Source organism: Hermetia illucens, chromosome 6, assembly GCF_905115235.1.
Source record: "Hermetia illucens chromosome 6, iHerIll2.2.curated.20191125, whole genome shotgun sequence".
Classification (NCBI taxonomy): domain Eukaryota; kingdom Metazoa; phylum Arthropoda; class Insecta; order Diptera; family Stratiomyidae; genus Hermetia; species Hermetia illucens.
Genome location: NC_051854.1, coordinates 16,810,844 through 16,826,090, shown reverse-complemented (window position 1 = coordinate 16,826,090; position 15,247 = coordinate 16,810,844). Strand labels below are relative to the sequence as shown.

The 15,247-nt window shown below is 44.3% G+C and overlaps 1 protein-coding gene across 1 annotated transcript in view; it reads right to left on the bottom strand.

Annotated features, from left to right (window-relative positions):
- LOC119660549 (transmembrane protein 26) overlaps positions 1–15,247 on the bottom strand; it is a 78,843-nt gene that overhangs the window by 53,302 nt on the left and 10,294 nt on the right. Inside the window, exon 2 of the mRNA XM_038069189.1 lies at positions 13,101–13,750. The gene's annotated coding sequence lies outside the window, so the exon portion shown is untranslated. The remainder of the gene's footprint in view (positions 1–13,100; positions 13,751–15,247) is intronic.

Here is a 15,247-nt window from a genome sequence, read left to right as displayed (position 1 = left end):
TGTAAAAAATTTGCTGCATTTTTTGTTCCACCATCTACGAGTAAAGTCCTATTGATTGAACATATCATTATCCTCCGCCTTCATTCCACCCTTAAACAGTCTAAAAATGTACATATATGTATATACTCGTATGAACATTTCTGCTGCAAAAATTACCAGACTGTTGGGATGTCAATCATTCTCGGGGGTTCTCCGAAAAATTTGGAGTTATGAAAAGTTGTTTGTATTACGCTGTTGTATACATAATTCCCTTGAGTAAGGTATTGGAGGTTGTTATTACTGAATAAAGAAAAAGCCATAGACCTGCTGTTTGCCTTCTTCCATACAAATTTAGTGGATGTAGATGAAAGTGGCTATTCAACCTTTTAGGATTCTTCTAAGAGACTTCCACAGTATGAAAGGCAATGACCTATCCCGAGGCAATGTGGAAGGTCTGTAATTGAATCCTTGCTGAAAAGAGTGTATTCATGCCTAGACGTCAAGTAGACTTTTTATGAGCATACACGGGTTATAGACTCATCCTGAGTTTGCTCATACTTTAATCATAAAAAATTATTATATTAAATGACGTTCAAATGAGGCATCTTTCATACCGCATATAGGCAAACAGTATTATTGTGGCCTATGGAAGGGCTATGGGGGTATTAAGAACATTCAGATTGATTACCATCTTTCAATTTGTACTAAAATTCAGATACGATTACATATTTGAGACGATCAAGATGCATTATTTTATTTTAATACAGATACAACCATATTCTACGCTTTACTCATTTTACTTTATAGATATAAATAATTCATAATGTCCATAAACTTAATTGAAGCCTAAAGCATTTTCACCACTGTTGATATACAAAAACTCTCTCCAACTCCTCCCTCCTTTGCAAACTTGGACCCTTTAATGATTAGAGCACTAAAAGTTCGACACTTAAAGCTACGCTCCAAGCGCACCAGTCAGAGAGATTTGTGTTTTGTATGACTTCGCATAGTGCCAGATTTGTTATTCTCCTTGACCAAATGCATGTTATTGTCAACCACTTGCAGAATTGCATGATGGCTACCCCTAAATCCAAATAAAATGGCAAAATTAAACGTGAAGGTCCACCACTACCTGAACGCAGCTCTACTGAAATGCCCCCCACCCCCTTCGCTCGGGAATATGGAAGGGCCTTTTTGGACAATACACTCTCTCGCGTTGTTATCCAAAACTACACGTAAATGAATCCCACGGGAAGGGTGTGGGGAGAAGGATCCTCAAATTAGAAGTGTTGGAGAAAGTGCAGGAACATTGTAGTCTCGCAGATGACTCACTGAAAAAGCTATCACCACTCCTGGCAGCTAGATATAAAATTCAATTGCTGCAGCTGTTTCGCCACAATCAACAGCGACCACTTCAGCAGGATTGCGTAGGCAGCAAATTAAGTGGACTGAGGAGATGAACCTGTTTATCATCCGCTCTGACGGGAGCATCTTGTTGCACCAGAGATTTGTCGCACGTGACTGTGCAACGAATCGCAGACCAGTGTCGCTTCATTACTCGCAGGAACACAGTCCCGGCAATCATCGGGGGACGTGTTCCACTCGATGCGGCAGAGACGGTGACATTGATAACACCACGCCGCACTACAGGCAACAGTTTCAGTACTCCCCGAAGCACTCTTTGTCATCGTCTAGCTAAAATCTCCGCTGAGGTTCGGAACGAATTCTTTGGAATTCGTGTATAGAATTCTCAGAAATGGATCCTTTGCATAGACCAGGTATTCCTAGGCTCTATGCATCTCTAATAACTCCGAAAGTTATATCTCACATCAACGATAAGATTGCATCCCGGCTGTATGCTGATATATCGCTGCTGCAACTACAATCACTTGTGCATTGTGCTGCAGTTGCGCGCATTAGATTGCACGGTCAGAAGATTCGCTTTCGCGTTATTGGCTTGAGTGACCGAAGATATCCACCATGGAAAATTCGTCTGGAACATTGGCGTGAATCACTAAGGCAGAACATTGCTTGGCTGATTCATATTAGTACTGGCAATGCAGACGGGTGAGAAATAAAGTACAGAAGCTCTAAAGGAACTATACCATCCCCAGTGAAATACCTCTAGTTAAAATTCTGGACACCCTAAAGCAGAAACTTTCTATCTTATGCAGTTGGTTACGACAACATAGCGAAAGTCACTCCAGATGTGTTCAGAATACAACGTACGCGAGAAACCAGCCGAGTGATTTTAGATCTCTCAATGAATCCCAACAGAGCGTCCAGGAAGTGCAGTTTTCGGTGACGTAAGAGAAAGAATATTGGAGTGAACTTAGCGGGTTACCGGGGCAGCAGGCTTTACCGCTTTGCCGGGCATGAATTTTGCGGATGTTACCGAAGAGGAAATTCGACGAGTCATAAACAGCTCGAAGAACTGGGGGGGCTCAGGTCTGCATCGGGTGCAGAACTTCTAATACGAAAAGTTCACCAGTATACATGGTCAGTTGACATGCATAAATCAGCCCATGAGTCGGCTGGAGGAATTTCCACACTTCCTCACTGCGGGAATTGCGTACCTTGTCCCTAAAAAGGACACGGTGCAAGACCCCGCAGATACAAGACCGATTACTTGCTTACCAACTCTCTACAAATTCATAATGTCCATTACTAGTGGAAGGGTCAATGCGTACCTCGAGACAAGCAACATTCTGTCCAAGGAGCAGAGTCGGGTCAAGCGGTTGGGCGAAGAGCAACTCATTATCGACTCGTTAGTTGTAGGACAGGCGACTAGAGGCTAAAGAAATCTCTTTAGTTGCTATATAGTTACGCCAAGGCTTTTGATAGGGTCCCGCTGGCTAATCGACGTTCAACGTTTATATCGTATTGATCTCAAGCTAATAAAGTTTTTGGCCACGGTCATGCAAAGTGGCATACCACCTTATCAGCGCGCTCATCTAAGGGTACCAATACCACAGTTCCTATCGATATATGGAAAGGCATCTTCCACGGGGATTCGTTAAGTCCCATTTCGTTTTGCATGGCACTGAGCCTCCTTTGGCTTACATGTTAAGTGCGAGCTGACACACTTAATGTACTTAGATCACACCAAGTTGTATGCTGGTACTGACGACCATCTTAGAAGTCTGTTACGAATAGTAGACATGTTTAGCCGTGATATTCGGATGGAATTTGGATTGGACAAGTGTCGAATCCGAGCCATCCGCAAAGGTCATCACGTGCCGCATGCCGGACATAGAAATGGTGCCCTTGACATCTAAGCTATGACTTCTACAAGTACCTAGGAATTCTGCAAGGAAACCACGCTCGAGTTGGTTATCTAAAGGATGCTCTGTTGTCCAAATGCGTGCGATGTGTGAAGCTGGTGCTGAAACCGCATCTCTTTGGGAAAAAATAAGCGTGTTCGCTTTTCCTTCACTGGCTTATGCATTTGTAATATTGTCGTGGACGAAGACCGATCTGGAAAACGTTCAATAGCAAATACCGACAACTATGTCTAAATTCCGAATGCATCATTCAAACTCCGCCGTGGAGTGGATGAACCTGTATCGTGACATGGGAGGTAGGGGCGTGGTTGACGTGGGGGCACAACATCATCGCCAAGTGGACTCGCTGCGTGCTTATTTTTACAGCAAAGAGCAGGCGAGTCCCTTGCATGCGGCTGTCTGTAAGGCAGACTGTGGACTGACTCCATTTAACTTGAAGGATCGATCTTTCAATCCTCTGAGTGGGGTGAAGTCGGACCAAGAGCGGATCGATGAATGGAAGTCGAAGGTAATGCACGGTAAACACGTGAATTGTCTTTGGCAGCCATTTGTCGATTTGCATTTGTCGAACAGATGGCTGTGTGCTGGGGAGCTCTGTGCTGACACGGAGGGATTTCTGTGTGCCATTCAGGACGGCGTGGTCGCCACCTAAGCTTATAAAAAGCTCATCATGAAAAAACGGGTGGAGAACGACCAGTGCAGAATCTGTGGTTCGGCGTTAGAGACATTGGACCATCTCATTTCTGGCTGTACTGTTATGGCACCGGTGCAATACATCACCAGGCATAATGCTTAATGTAAGGTTATCCATCAAAACCTTGCATACAAGCAAGGGCTGATCACGGGAACATGTCCGGTTTACGGATATGAGCCGCAAGCAGTATTTGATAGTTGTGCTTATAGCATGTATTGGGACCAGTAAGTTCTGACTGATCACCATATTCCACATAACAAGTCTGACGTACTGTTAGTTGACAAGGCAGGTCGCTCCGCGTATATAATTGATGTTGCTATCCCCCATAACAGCAATATCGAACGGAAATAAGTGGAGAAAAAGGTGAAAGCCACTGGGAAATCAAAGAAATTTGGGGTCTCGAGCGGGTGGTTGTAGTTCCCATAATATTGTCAGCTACAGGTATTGTACCTAAATCCCTCACGGCTTCCCTTGATGTCCTGGGACTTTCGCACAGTCTGGTTCAAACCATGCAGAAGTACATCATTCTGCATACGTGCTCGATGTTGTGGGGAGTTCTCGACGGATTCTCCCATTGATTTATCACCGGCCACCACCACCAGCGCCCCTTTAGCTTTTAAGTAGGTAGGATCGTTGGGGTCTAAATGCTTGGCACTTAATGCTAGTATTAGGTAAAATCTGGCATATGCCGAGATTGTGACAACTCAGAAAATAATAATCGTTGGCACAACAATCCAATTGGATCGGGGCCTTGCCACTCCATTCAAGACCGTGACGGTACACTACAGTAATTTAAACCGCGACCTTCCGCTATAACAGCTCAGCCTTCTAACAATTCGAGCCATCCCGACAGCCTTCATATACTGCTCGAAAAATATCACTTCACAGAGAGATGTTGGTGCAGAACCACTTCAACTTGATATTGATGTTGATGGGCCTGCATTTCGTAATTACAGACAAAACAACGTAGATGGATTTAGGGCTGTTAATGTGACAAATTGATCAATACCTTCAATGTAATGCCCGTTAATACAGATATGAGGAATCCAATGACTCTCAGGTTGAGTTTACAGGGGCTTTAAGGAACAGTTCTGTCCAGTGGCCTTGCCTTATTTGCACGGATTAATAGCACTGTTTTGGGAAGCAGTATGCATATGTCAGTGTAATTAGCTCTTTCATCCACCAGAGGTACAAAGGATACTATTGACGGTCTTGGTAAGGTGCTTCTTCCACTTAAGCTGCTCGTCATAGTAGATGAGAAGCCTACTATTAATGTCCCTGCCCAGACCATCGAAAGATGTGTGACCACTATTGTTTTCACATGGTGCGGTATACGGTAGGGATATCACTATTATTTGGGGCAGCTTTTGCTACTACACTACACTGACATTTTACATCAGTCGATACCCGTCTTTCTTCCCGCAGTTAATCAGATTATATAGCTCTCTTCGAAATGTGGCTGACAAATTGATTTACCCTACAGAAAGAAAGACTTATTATGGCGACCCAGAGCTGTTGAAGATGTCTGTCATTTAGTCATAAAGGTAGTTATCCCATTGCCGAGCAAGAGTCGGTCCAAATTAAGGGATCAAGACTCTCTCTCCATTCTGTGAAAAGATGTGAACGCTATACACAAGCTCGACGCTAATATCAGGGTTAATACTATGATGTGGGTGATTTGATTAAATGTCCCTGGCCGGGCAACTAAAATGGCAGGTTCTATACTCAAACCAAACTACTGTCAGTGACGGGTATTGGAAGCTATGAAAAAAAATTCCCAGTTTTTGAATTTATTTGTAACTCATATCCTCGTGGTTAACGATAGCCAGCTCGATATATCGAATATCTTTTGCATGGGTTGTCGTTTTAGTTATAAAAGTGCTTTATAATACCTACCCCTCTTCGTACAAACGCAGGACTAAAAGTTTGGAAATACCAAGCACTTTCCAGGCTCTATTGTGAACTGAACTCTGTCATCCCCACTTCAGTCAGTAATGTATCTAGCAACATCTCAGAGCATCCCCTTTATTACTTAGATGTTTCGCAACAAGCCTGGAAATCCCCGAAAGCTCGTTACTTCTCCTGAAGTAAGATTTGAAAGTAAAAGTAGATACATTTTGCGCATGCCCCAGGATTTCTCCTCCTGTTTTCACATATTATAAGGGAAATTTCAGTCTATACAGGTACCGTCATACAGTGATTCTCATGCTTGCGTAATTGTGGGGGACTATCAGCCAGGTGCAGATGAATGCATCGGAATTTTAATTACGTATCTGTGATTGCAGTTTGGATGTTGTCCTTCAGGAGGCTGGATGTCCGTTATAACAGTAGTATGAGGGCTTCATTGTAGGCTGAGAAGATTTGAGTATGACAAAAATTATAAAGTAAAGAAAAGTAAAACTTCATAATAGTCTTAGCTTCCTTTTCCTTTTGATTCAATGCATCTAATTAAAAAATCGATCTTTTATTTCCGAAACTGAAAAATCAATTTTAGAAGTTGACTGAGTAGAAATATGAAAACGCAATCAGTAAGCATTTTAAAAACTATTCCCTCATGATATCAAGCAAAAGAGAAACGGTTATAAACTTGGTATTTCAAGGAGCCTTTAAAATTCCACCTAATAATTTTTAAACTTTGACTCTTTCCAATTATCCTGCCATTTTTCTCCCTTTCTTCTGCAGACAACTTGAAATTGCTTTCATTAACCTTCAGGTCAAGCGTTGGCTACCATTCAGCTTCTAATGTTTAATGATTTCCGTTAGCCTTGAATCCACAGATATCAGACATGTATCTGGTTTGGTGAGAAAGCTTCAGTTATAATTCATTCAAGGACACCTGTTGAGGTATCGAACTTGGTAGGTATTGTACCGACAAAGGACTTTTTATAATTAGTATAAATTGCAGACTTGGGGCATCTGCATTGAACTTGGTACTAGGATCAATTTTTCATTTGGAATAGGGACCGCATTTCATTTGGCGTAATCTGATTATTCTAAGGATATATTCCTTTTAAAAATGGATTGACTTTTTCGCAAATGTACATTTATGCTCAACAGAATGGCATGTTTTCAAGCCCAAAAATTAAAGCTGGACTGAAAGGCAGAAACATTTTTTTTTTTCAGGTCTAAGCCCCTGAGGCAATTTATGATGTCATAAAATATTTCTGTGTCTGGAGGACGGAATTTCTTAGAAATTTACGAGCTAAGGAGCTGTCTGAGCGATTATGCATAAAAATGACAGATTAGGCTGCATTCCAATATCGTCAAAAATGTTCAGTAGGCCGAATGTCACCAAATTCAAGATAAACGGCTTGTAATATCCATTAATCTATAAATCTATACAAAGCAATAAAATCTTTGATAGGGAACCAAACGTTTGTTGTACTCGTAAATATATGTATATTTTAGGTGATATATCTATAGATGCAGGATCTCACAAAACATGTCATCAAAACTAAGTCGCATAATCGTTAATGAAGTTGAATAAATATGGTTAACTACATTTCCAATTATGCTCTCTTCTTCATATTATTAGAGAGGAATATGTGAGGTCATTGAGGGAAACAAAAATAAATAAATTCTTTCTATTCGTATTTGCTTCATAAATTAAAGCCCAAAGTGAAGCTACTTCCCTCAGGGATCGTCAGCGACATTGAACGGGTCGCTTACCTACGAGCAGTGACGACCCCGAGGTACCTGAGTAAGTAGTTCTGACCACTTAGCTAACAATATACTTGCACCCTCGGTAGTAGCCTGGAGAAAGCCTCTCGCTGAAGAGCGAACTGCCATTGACCGGTACACGTCGGGACACACTGGGAGTCCCCGGAGCTGTCGTCGCTTGTGAATTCTCCATGAAGAAAAAATCTAATTATACACAGAAAAATCGATGAAATAACAGGGGGGGGGGGGAGGAGGAGCTCACTGCGTTTGGACACAGCTACAAAATACGTCGTTTACCGCAGTTATCAGCGAAAGAGGCAACGAGGGCTGAACTATCCGATGTGAGACGGGGAAGCCGAAATAAAGAGGAAGCCTTACCAAGTGGCACGTTTGACGGTGCGCGGATGGCAACTGCAATACCCTGTAGTGCCCTTATTCTGAAAAAAAGCCCAATCAGAGTCGTGAGTCCTGAGTAGGTGAATTCGGACACGAACGGAGTAGAAATGCAGTCGACCGCCCTAGCTAGAGCCGAAGAGGAAAGGCTCATCAGGAAATGCGCGGCAGTGGTGAAGCAATGTTCCGCCAGAGGAACGTCGGCAAAGGCGTCAAAAACGGGCTGATGGAACTGGAGGAACTACTGGACCGCATCTACAGGCGAACGTGAAGAGCAATGGAAGCCGCGTGGAAAGCAGAAACATCCGCAACTCCTGCTGAGAACACTGCTAGCGCCAAATGGAGCGCATTGCAAAGCGAACTGAGGAAAAAACGCAAAGAGGACGACATGTCTGAAGGAGACTTTATCTAAATAGTTTCCAGGGCCCAAAAAAAGAAGACGAAGAAGGATAAAGGGAAACAACTAGCTACGCCGCCAGAGACCCGTCTTTCCGAAGACAAGGAAGCTACAAACCAAAATCCAGTAATAGAAAAGACGAGGAAACGAAGAAGGACTTGATCGTTGGCTCTGCTCATTTAGCCGAAGGAAGGCAAAATATTTAGCCCTTAGTGAAATCCGCTACAGGATGAAACCCGAAGACAACGGAGCAGAGATATTTTCCATACGGAAAAGGAGGAGTGGCGGAGTCCCCGTCGAACTGGTCCCGAAAACTACCAGCAAGAGAACCTTCTGCGAAGCGACCAAGGGGAGAAGGCTCTTGTTTCCAGTCTAGAGCCCATGTGCTCTATATAAATCTGGAATCTTGACTGCCTCACAGAAAAGGTCGAAGTGGAGGAGGCGATAAAGCGTGAATGAGAGAGAGGCAACCAATGCGCGGATAATCACCACTTCTTAAAATGCTCGAGGCCAAAAACTCGCAGCAGTGAATGTCCCCGAGCAATATGGGAGCAAACTTCTTAGCAGCGGGAAAATCGAAATTGGATGGGTAGTATGCACGGTACGAATGCGGATAGTCCCCACCAGGTCACACGTCAGCAACTTGCAAGGGATCGGACAGGAGGACAACATGCCGGAGATGCGGTCATCAAGCGAAGACCTGCAATGAAAGCGAAAGTTGTGTTCTCTGCAGGGATCGTGACGCGTCTGGTGATAGCGTCGCATACACTGCAGGCTCGGGACAGTGCCCAATCTTCAGGGCGGAATTCTAAAGTGCTAGGGTGCGAATGGCATCCGCACCCGCATTTTACAAATTAACATGCACCGGAGTGCAACCGCTCACCAGTTGCTAGCACAGTTCGCTGCGGAAGTAAATGCTAATCTAGTGCTAATCAGCAAGCAATACCGAAAGAGGGACCCGGCCTCATGGCCTCTCAACTTATCGGGCACCGCTGCCATCTGGGTTCCTGACGACGTTCGACTTCGTGTTCCTGCCGAAGGAAGAGGGAATGGCTTTCTCTGCATTCGGTATCTATGGATAACGTTTTTTAGCGTTTACCTGGCACCGAATGCCAGGGCCCTTGAATGGGGCGTGTCTCAGTCAGACCCCAGAAGAAAATGAATTCTGGAAATGGCGGCAAGAACCGGGCTCGTCATTTTAAACACCGGATCCACGTTTCGGCGGCCAGGCTGTGAAGGAACCATTCATGACATCACTTTGGCACCATCGGTGGACAGGCGGCGAGTCCTGGAAGGCTTCTCGGCAAGTACATCGCGTTCAAAGTGATTGAACTACATGCTGGCGTGCATCAACTCGACGTTCCCCCTGCGTGTGGAATGTCATGAGGATGAACAGAGGTCGCCGAATCTCTTGGAACAGGCAGGGTCGCACTGGAGGACGCTTCGCGGATGGTTGTGTTGCAGCTGACACTGTCGTAAATTCAATGTTGAACCTGCTAACGACGGCGTGTGAGGCTCCTATGCCGCGAAGGGACCCCAGCCATGACAAGCCTTCTAGCGGACGGCAGAAATTACTGACCTACGGAGGGAGTGTCACTAACTCCTCCGTTTGGCACAACGTTTACACGCCAGCGAGGAAGCATACACCATAAAGGCAGAGCAGAAAGCAGATTCCGCAGCGCAACAAATAAAAGCAAACTTCGCGGCTGGCAGAATCTGGTCAACGAGGTGCGGAAGCCCTGCATAATAAGTACCAACCAGATGAACCGCATTGTGCGGACATTATTTCCCATATATCCCGTACGGGTTGATGTCAATAGCACGGAAAGTGTCGAGAATTGCCCCCTTTTCACAATGAGAGAGCTCGAAGGAGCGGTTCTCACACATAAAAACAAGAAGGCGCCAGGTCCTGATGGCATCCCGGCGGAAGTTTACAAAATGGTATTTCGCCAACAACTAGACTTGCTGCTTGGGGTGTTTAACGCTTGCTTGAAGGAGGGCATTTTTCCTTCTCGCTGGAAAGTGGCCAAACTCGCGCTGATCAACAAGGGTAAAGAAGATCCGGAGCTCCCGTCTGCATACCAACCGCTGTGTATGCTTGACACGGCCGGAAAAGTGCTCGAGGAGCTCATCAGGAATAGATTTGCTGAAGCGATCCGCGCTGCCGGGGTCTTATCACCAAGGCAATTCGGTTTCAGAACAGGGGGATCCACAGTGGTTGCTATTATGGAAGCCATAGATCGATTTCATCGAGCCGAGGCACACAGCCGCCGATCTCAACGGACACTGCTCATCATAATGCTTGCTGTCAAAAATGCCTTCAATTCCGTAAGATGGACAGATATGCCAAGCTATCTTTTGCGGATATTGGGGGATTATCTCCCTCGCTCCCTGCTCAATGCAAGAAAGGGTCAAAGGAGGATGAAAATCACATCAGGAGTAGCACAGGGGTTCATCCTACGGCCGGACCTCTGGAATGCTTCCCACGGTAGTCTGCTGAGACTCGATATGCCCGAAGAGTCGCGCCTGGTCAGTTATGCAGACGACGTTGCGGCGCTTGTTGCCAGAGGCATTGTTGAAAAGACGCAAAGCAGACTGAGCATATTGATGCGGTGGGAAAGCGGATGAATGACTGCTCTTGTTTTCAGCCTTGCACTGGAAAAAAACCGAAGTAGTCATCTTGACCGGAAAGGAAATCCCGCCCCTGCAGAGACGGGGAGCTTTGCGGGTGGCGTCTGCTTTTCGCACTGTCTCAGAACCGGCCATGATGATAGTCACAGAAGTGATCTCCGTTACCCTCCTTGCTACGGAGCATAAAGCTATATGCAGCCGGAAGGGCGAAATCTTAAGAGAGATGGTTGCCCGTTAAGAACGTCAACGCACACATACCGAGTGGCAACTCTCTTGCCAAAATGAACTAATTGGTAGTCCGACAGCGTACTGTTGCGGGAGTCCAACACTCTGTGCGTAAACGCATTCACCTACCCTAGAAATGTTAGAGCGGGTAATCAATAAGAGATTACTCCCTGTTGTTGAGAGCCAAGGCGGCCTTTCAGATCGGCGGTATGGGTTCCGTAAAGCCAGATCAACCTTTGATGCCATCAAAATGGTTACTGGCTTAGTCGAAAACGCAATTCATGAAAGGGGTTGTACCAGCAAATATTGCGTAGTACTAACCGTGGATGTGAAAAACGCATTCAATTCCGCCAATTGGAATCTATCTCGCTGCTATCGTCGATAGTTATTTAGCGGGTGTCCCGCAGGGCTCCCTGTTGGGCCCAGTACTGTGAAACATCATGTACAACGATGTATTTAGTCTTTCCCTTCCGGAGGTGGTGGGTTACGCTGTCGACATAACGCTTGTAGTTGTCGCGAAGCATCTCGAAGATGCTGAGTTATACTCAGGTGAGGCCATCAGTGCTACGCTGACGACATAACGCTCGTAGATGCTCAGTTTTACTCAGGCGGAAGGAAGAAACGGAAGCGGTGCTCAACACTAAGCACCGGAAGAGGAATTATGCCTGTATTAAAATCGGAAATCATATAACCACTTCAACCATCAAATATTTGGGGTGGTAATATACAGAAACCTCAGTTATAGGCAACTGGTGCAGTATGTTTGCGACAAATCATCCACTGCAAGTATGGTCCTGGCAAGGATGATGCCGAACGTGGGAGGACCACTGTATACCTCTAGGTTGCTTATAGCCATTGTGGTGACTTCCATCATGCTCTATGCGACCCCAGTTTGGAGGAAGGCGTTGCGAATGTCAGCTAACCCTAACAAACTGAGTGCAGTTTACAGAACGGCAGCCCTGAGGGTATACTCCGCCTTCAGGACTGTCTCAGATGATGTAGCATTCGTCATCTCTGGAATGATGCCGACTGATACCGAACATATACAATGAGATAGCGAACATACACAATGCGAAGCCAACCTCTCCCTTATCGCAGAGGAAGTTCGCTGAGAGGGAGAGATTCATAAATAGATGGCAAGACTGGTAGGAGCCCCGACTGTCCAAATTGCGATGGAGTCCCAGAGGACCTAGAGCACTGTAAGAGATTTGTAGAAGAAATAAGGAATCTAGAGGAGACTCTGGGAGAGGTATCGGTACTAGAAAATCTAGTACCGAAAATGGTAGCACGTCAAGAGAATTGGAATACACAAGAACCTGCGAAAGGATATTTAGAGGAGAAAAGCGCACTCACGTACGCTGCGTATACAAGAAAGGTGACCAAGCTGTCGGCTGTCCAGGCTAAAAAAAACTATACCTAGTAGGGAGAAAGAAACCATTCCCTCCTGGTACTTTGGATAAGATCTTTCTGATCTAATGCTCACCCCACAATGGAGAGAACTAAGTTAAGTTGACTAGGACATGCTAGGATAATTTATTTATTTATTATAACAAACCAGGTCATGTCAACTGATCACTGGCAGTCACTTTGTTTTTCCTTTTGCCATTAGCTATTAGGTATCGGGTAGATAAACTGGATTGTAGCTATATTTAGGGAAACATAATGTACAAGAAAAACCCTTTCTTACGCACATGGTAATTCTTTTAATTGTGGACGTAATATATTAAAGACAATCCGGCGGGTTGAAAAGACAATAGGTAAGTCGTGAGTTTGTCACAAAATATATCAGATAGAGCAAATGAAAATAGTAAATATCGAAAATATAAAATGTACTTACCGGTCTTGGAGACTGATAAATCCTTGTTGTTTGATCGCTGTCCACAGCACACTCAGTCCACACAACACTCCGTTTCAGGATAATTTGAAAAGTTTTGATATTTATCACCACCGACATTTTTGGCAATTTGGAAACGATTCTGCCAAAGTAGTATTCGCGCCAGCCAACACGGTGCTAGATCTCATATCACTCAAATTTGAAAAATAGTCCTAGTTTAGTTGAAAACGAAGGATCACAAATGGCAATCGATTTAACTACACGAAACGAAAGAAAACCATACGATAATTCCGCACGAGCGCACCATGGTCCTAATTTCGAAAAGGGATAAGGCACAATCGAAAAACGATCCTGGATTCAACGAAACGTGCATCTTACACACTGGAAACGAATATTATACCGACGAATAACTAATCGAATTTTTTTAAGGCACAAGAAAGTTCCACGCGATTCACTGAACGAATATTTGGGGTTGTTTCGTTTCTAGATTAGACTCAGACTCTATCTAGCAGAGGATACTCCCGAAAAATAGTTCACTAACTCACTGGCTAAGTGATCAGCGCAAGCATGAACATGCAACCCAGGCACATGGCGGGACCGCGAAAATTGTTTAGTGCAACAAACCAGTTCGGCGTCTATGGGAAAAGCCAACTCTGCAATTGAGAAAACATCACTTTCATCACTTTCATTATTCTATTATATTTACTAATTAAATGTTCACAATTATTTTATTATAATAAGTTTAATTCCCACAAAAATTTAGAACAAATTTCCAAAGATGCGATTGGATTGCACGACCGAAACCTACTGACCAAAACCAGTTTCATGCTTGTTAGAGACGAAGTGCTCTTTCGAAGCGTTATCAGTGGCATCAAAGGGTGACTAGATGCAAACTTCCAAAGAATGAATTACTTCAAGAAATTATCAAAATTATGCCCAGTTCCAAATAAGAAACTTTAAAGGTGGCGAAGCTAACAACCTTATTATTACCAAACCTGGTTGGGATTCAACAAGAAGTTGTAAATCACTCTCCGGTGAAACTCCTCCAATAAACGTTGGAGCCATAACTAAGGATAAATTCCATCTATTTGGCGAAATTTTGTTGTTGAACTTTTACTTGATTACGAAAAATCCTTGTGTCAAAGGGATACAAGGCACCAAACACTAACGGTTTCAGTTTTGTGTTATCTTTCGAAATTAGATTCAGAAAAATGCTATTGCTAATGGCAAAGACTGCTACCAGCTAAGAAAAGCCATCCACAACATAGCAGAGCCGTAACATGATTAAGTTCTGAAAATACATTCAAAGTCTTCCCTACTTGTCGTAAGAGGTTACTAAAAGGGATAGAAATTTGTGGGCTAGCAACCTACACATTTTGAAACTTTATTGCTACCGAAATATCAACAACATCTCGGTTAGAGATCGACCCCACCGCTACGACCTTTGGCTACCGAAAACCGACCATGTTTCGTTTCTGGAATGTAGGCACGCTCCTAGACAAAGGTAGCGAAGTTCCTCAAAATGCTGGCTTGCTCCAACTTGAGGGAGAATTCTAACGATATAGGCTGATATTTTGGACCTATGCGAAGTAAGATGGTGGGACTCTGAAGAGTACTCTACGTACTCTGAAAAGCCAAGTGGTAGCAGATGCAATCCGCTGTCACGTTGTTCCTGAGAAGGATCGCTCTCTTGACCTGGGAGCCAGTCCCTTACAGAGTTTCAATTGCAAGATTCCGGCCCAGGTTGAGGACATTACAATTACGGAGAAGAATTCTATGCGCAATTAAACGCAGTTCAGAGTAAGCTTCCTAGGTGACATTGTGATCGCGATGGCTGATCTGAATGCCGTGGTGGGCTCTAACAACTCTTGCTCGGACATATGATGGGAAAACACGGTCTCGGCGACCGTAACAATAAAGGTTAATAGTTTGTGAATTTCTGTAACTTCTAACGACACCGGGCTCTATCCATCCATCCATCTCATCCACGATAACGAGCAACTGAAGGTTTGGAAAGAACACCTCACCACGACGATGTTGCGTGTTGCGCCCGGCGTATTTGTATTGACGGAATTCAAAATGGTCAAAGAGTAGTATAGGTCCCAGGGCGAGACGTGGATTGGTACCCACGATGGAGCATAAAACCTGGG